Genomic DNA, 5957 nt, shown 5'->3' with positions numbered 1-5957 from the left:
TCCAGTTTGTTATTTATTTATTTATTTATTTATTTATTTATTTATTTATTTTAAACTCCAAATTTTATTCCCTTCTCGGTCCACCCTCTGACTGTTCCACATCCCATACCCCCTCCTCCCCCCATCTCCAAGAAGATGTCCTCACCCCTCACTCTCCACCACACCAGACCTCTAAACTCCCTGGGGCCTCCAGTCTCTTAAGGGTTAAAGTGCATCTTCTCTGGCTAAAGCCAGACAAAGCAGTCCTCTGCTGTATATGTGTTGGGGGCCTCATATAAGCTGGTGTCTGCTGCCTGGTTGGTGGTCCAGTATTTGAGAAATCTCAGGGGTCCAGGTTAATTGAGACTGCTGGTCCTCATACAAGGTTACCCTCCTCCTCAGCTTCTTCCAGCTTTTCCCTAATTCAGTCAAAGGGGTCAGCAGCTTCTGTTCATTGGTTGGGTGCACATATCTACATCTGACTCTTTCAGCTGCTTGTTGGGTCTTTTGAAGGGCAATCATGATAGGTCCCTTTTTGTGAGCACTCCATAGCATCAGTAATAGTGTCAGGCCTTGGGACCTCCCCTTGAGTTGGATCCTACTTTGGGCCTGTCACTGAAACGTCTTTGATGTTCACCTGATACCATTGTTCAAAAATAAAACAGTCTTTGAACTCATAAGGCACTAAGGAATTCATAATTCAATATCGTGTCTCCTGTTGCCCTGCATGGATCTCCCATATAAACAATAGACTGTCCTATTGGAGAAAAGGCTGAAGAGTTCCCTTCTCAGGAAATATCCTTTCTTCAGAACAGTAGGTACACTGTCAAATCACTGGCACCACTTCATCCCTTCAGTGAACTGTGCCTCACACTTAATAGCCTTCCTGAATCCCATAAGCATCACATACAATAGCTCTGTCGTCCCCTTCCTATAAATTCATTTGATGTTATCAAAAATCTTCCTATATTCTCCCTTGAGGGACTTGCTTTTCTGATCCCATCTTGGTCCTTTAGTGCTTTATAAATTTATATGTCAATTACAGTCACTCTATTCCACAAAGCTCCTTCGCCTGTGACTGAAATATTATTTATATGAGCATTTGGGCTCTGTTTTAATCTTCTTTATATCTGACATTAAAAATCTGTGGATGCCCCTTGCCTTACTTTGGTTATCACCTGAGAGTAATGACTTTATTGTATTATGAATAGATAGCCAGATACTTGGGACTGTTGTATTCTTAAGAAATTTGCATAAAATTAGAATATATTTTCGAAGCTCTTTACTATTGCTTGTAGAACAGAGAATATTAAACCTTTTGATGGCCCTTTCACAATGTTCTACCTGCCTATTGTCTTTATCATATGAGAATGCACTCTAAATTGAGAATGCCCTTGGTGTGTCATGTCATTTGGTCTTTTAGTCTGCATTAGTAATAACAGGCAAGCTGGAGACTGATAGTCTGATCATTGAAGTAGCAATTGTAATGCAGAAGAGGATGCTGGAGACTGGTGTCATGGAAGCCTTACAAAGCCAGGATATTCCACTGAAAAAGAAATCTTGGTCTTGGCTGACTGACACTCACCACAGGGCCAGGTGCAGATACACATCCAACATATCCAATGGCTCCTTGTAATGCTGGAATGTGCACTCTCATTGGGGATGTAAGTTGACAATAATACACATAGTATATGAATTTGTACATAACATTTCATGTAACAGTGCACATAAGTAAGCCTACAGAGCACAAAAGCCTGTGCTATTGTGTGTGCAAAACTCAGCATTTAGTACATGAGCTCCAGTTGATTTGCTGATTATTTTCTCCATGCACGTCCATGTCTTCCCACTTGGTAGTACACTATCGCTCTCTTTCTCATTATTTCTTGTGTCTGTAAAAAGTTAAATTAGCATACACACTATTAGGTTTTATTAAGACATGTGTCTTCAAAGAAAGTTCATTTTTGTTCATTTCTACCTCCTCCACCTGTTGAAATAACTTTGTCTTACATCTTACAGTATACGTCTCCTTTCTACATTTGTGTCATGTATACCTTATATACTGTTTCCATTCCTCAACTGCTTTATTCAGTCTCATAGTACCCTTCAAAACTTTACAGCCTACATCCACACTCCCCTTTCTCTTCTTTATGTACATTGTAAGTAAGATCTCTACAGAGTAGAGAACATGGAATATTTGTCTCTTTGAGTTTGGGTCATCTTATTTCCCTTTTCTGTAAATTTTATGATTTTTTTCTATCACTGAATAAAATCCCATTGTGTACATATTCCATAATTTCAAATAAACTGTCTCTGTTTCTGCTGCAACTGTGTATCTCTCTTCAATTCCTTGTATGGGGTGTAAGAATTTGGAGCACCTGGAGAGTATGCTACAAATCTTGTTACCTGGTGACTTCATTAACAGAAATTTATCAAGATCAAAGTTTCTGGCATATGAAGATAAGAGATTCACAGTCTGTCCAGCCCACTCTATTGAGCTCTAACTGATGGTAGCCTTTAGGAAGACCCCAGAAATCTGGTTCCATGATATACAACCATCTAACATGAAAACACAGTGGAGAAACACTCCCAATTCTAGGTTGGAAGGAATGCCAGCATCTGCTCTGACAGGTATTTATGAGGACTATTTACACTTGTCCTAGTTATGGTTACTATTGCTATGATGAAATACCATGACCAAAAGCAAATTGGAGAGTAATAGGTTTATTTGGCTTATATTTTCACATCATAGTTCATCACTGAAGGAAATCAGTGCAGGAACTCAAAAGACACAGGAACCTGGAGGCAAGAGCTGATGCAGAAGCCATGGAGGGATGCTGCCTACTGGATTACTCAACCTATTTCAGTGATTCTCAACCGTCCTAATTCTGTGACCCTTTAACACAGTTTTTCATGTTATGGTGACCCTCAGCCATAAAATTATTCCAATTGCTACTTAATACTGTAGTTTTGCTAGTTATAAACCATAATATAAATATCTGATATACAGGATATCTAATATGCAACCACTGATGAGAGTGATACAACCCACAGGTTGAGATCCACTGACCTACATTTTTATAGAACCCAGGACCAACTGTCCCAGGGGTGGCACCACCCACAATAAGGCTGGGTCATTTCACATCAATCATTAAGTAAATGCCCTACAAGTTTACCTGACGCCTGATCTTACAGAGGCATTTTCTCAGTTGAAGATCCTCCCTCTCAGATGACTATAGCTGGTGTCAAGTTGACATAAAACTAGACAGCACAACACTGTGCCATGGAATCCCTAGATACAAGGACTTCTCTAGAACTTTTGCCAAGATACCTGTTCAGTTGGTGACACTTTGGCTAGAAATCTTCAATATGTAGTTCACAGAACTGACTATACAATTTTGGCATGGAATCTTACCTTAGACTTCAAGAACTGGCATAAATGGGTCAGTTTATCTGTCCCTAGAATTCCAAACAGAAGCTGACTAATGTCTTTGTGTCATTTCATTGATGTTGTTGTTGTTATTGTTGTCATTATTTTTATTGTCTTGCTTCAAAACAAAATTATTATTCACATGCCTAACTGAGCATTTTAGAAAGATTCTTTTGAACTAGAGTTTTTTCTTTTTTTATTGGATACTTTATTTACTTACATTTCAGATCCCATCCCCTTTCCCTATTTTCCCTCCCTACAACACCCCTATCCTAGCCCTCCTCCTCTTTTTTGCTTTTATACCATTTTAATTACATGCAAATATTAAGGTCAGTTCTGGGTTGAGAAACTAGCAATACAATAGATGCAAATATTCAAGGAACAAACAAGAAAATAAACACAAATAGTCAAAGAACAAGCAAGGCAATAAATAAAATTCCATGAACACTTCTGTGATCACTGTTTGTAAGGGCTTATGGGTGATCAAAATATCTGAGCTAACTTCCCTGTCCTAGCCCAAAGTCATTTTCATGTCTGAAGCCTACTTCCTTGTTCTAGCCTAAAATTTAGATACCTGCCTGGAATTACTTTTTTGTTCTAGCCTAGTATTTAGATTCCTCCCTGAAATTACTTCTTTATTCTAACCTAATGTCATATTCCTGCCTGAAGCCCTCTTCCTTGTTTTTGACCAATGTCATATTCCTTCCAAGCAGCTGATTTCCTTGTCCTTGACCCATGTCAGACTCTTGCCAAACAGCCCCAAAAGCTCTCTGCCTCTCCCCCTTTTTTATTTCATAAACAAGACTGAGCCTGTTTTAGGTCATTCTGACAAGAATGGCTTCCTTACCCATCATGGAATATGCACTATCAAAAGTAAATTTATGTCTTAGGTTGGCAAGGCTCTGGGCAGAATATTACCCATACTTGGCTTGCCAACCTATTAAGTTAATAATTCTGCCTGGGGGTCCATTTTCAAGTTCAAACCATGTACTTCTGATGCTGATAAAATTACCCATGGCCTGAGGTCTGTATTTCCATTTTGGTCAAGCTTCAAGAATGGTATATATAGCTTGATCATGTTAGCTCTTTTTGTCCTGGGAATGCTTTTATTCCTACCCATCATGTTAAAGCTTGTCTTTATCTACATCAACATGTTGGCAGCCAAAGTACATGAGTTGAACCTGAAAATGGACCCCCAGACAGAGTTATTAAATTAACAGGCTGAATTAGAGTTTTCATCTTATTCTATACTATATTTTTACTTGTGTTCCGCAATTTACTTTTTATTCCAAGAAAAAAAAATGTTTTCTTTTTTCTGGTCTGTATTTCAGCATGACCTAACCAAAGGGTATATCTTAAAATGTCGAGTAAAACTCTCTTCTTAAAGGTTATAAAACCTTCCAAACAGTGACACCAGCTGAAGGCCAGCTATTCAGAAACATGAGCTTGTGGAAAGCATTTCAATTCCATCCACAAAATTATTTTTAATGATTGGCTTCATTTTCTTTATCTTGTCAGTCTTCTTAGAAGGTTGTAAGCTTACTGGTTGTTTTCTCTTCTAAGAACCAATTCACAGATTCACTGTTTTGTGAATCCTGGATTCAGTCTTACTGATTTCTAATACTGTGTTTTTTGTTTTCTTCTCTTTTTTCTCCTTTCTAATTTCATCTTGAGTTATTAGATTACAATTTAGAGTGTTGATTTAAGACATTCACCCAATACCATCAAGTGCTATAAATTTTCCCTTCAGGATTGCATTAGGCTTCTCCTAAATATTTGGATATACTTTATTCATTTCTCATTCACTCGTATGTGTGTTATCTCTTCTCAGGATTACTCTGCAATGGCTGTCTTGCTTGTTTGATTTACCCAGTATTGGAGATTTTCTTGTTGCTTTTAGGCTATTGATTTCTGTTTTCCTTGTACCCAGAATACAGTTATGTGTGACTTCAATCTGTTTTATCTGTTGCAGCTCCAGTGACATTTGATCAGATCCACATTCTGAATTGCCATCTCCATCGGCTCTCATTTCGTCCTCCCACTTTTGACGGGCTGTTATCAGCTACTGTGGCCCAAAGGTATTCATCAGTCACTACAATCTCCTGAAAGTGCCTAGGGCTGAGTAAGCAATGTTACCTTTCAGGTTCCCATTTCCATCCATAGCACATGATCACTTTACTGTTTACATCCTCAAGCAAACCACTAATGCATGATGCAACGTGTGTTCTCATGTAGTGTCCACCATCAATATTCTTATTTACAGGCGAGAAATGGTCACAGTGGACTCTGAAGAATTGTGATTAACTTCTTAACCCTAGGACAAAGTAAATCTTTTTCCAGAACTCTGCTCTTTTCCCACATCTATGCACCAATGGCAGGTTACTTTGTGAGATGGATGGGTAGTTGCTAACTTCCAGGACAAAACCAAACTTTTATCAACTTTACAGCTTCTTTTCCCCATTTTTTAACCACTGATGCTCATTGCTTCCAATAACTTTTTAGTAACCATGAACAGAGTACAGCAGGTTTCATCATTGAACAAGGTTCCAGT

Source organism: Grammomys surdaster, unplaced genomic scaffold (assembly GCF_004785775.1).
Source record: "Grammomys surdaster isolate TR1022 unplaced genomic scaffold, NIH_TR_1.0 258, whole genome shotgun sequence".
NCBI lineage: Eukaryota > Metazoa > Chordata > Mammalia > Rodentia > Muridae > Grammomys > Grammomys surdaster.
Note: the sequence above shows the minus strand (reverse complement) of the source record.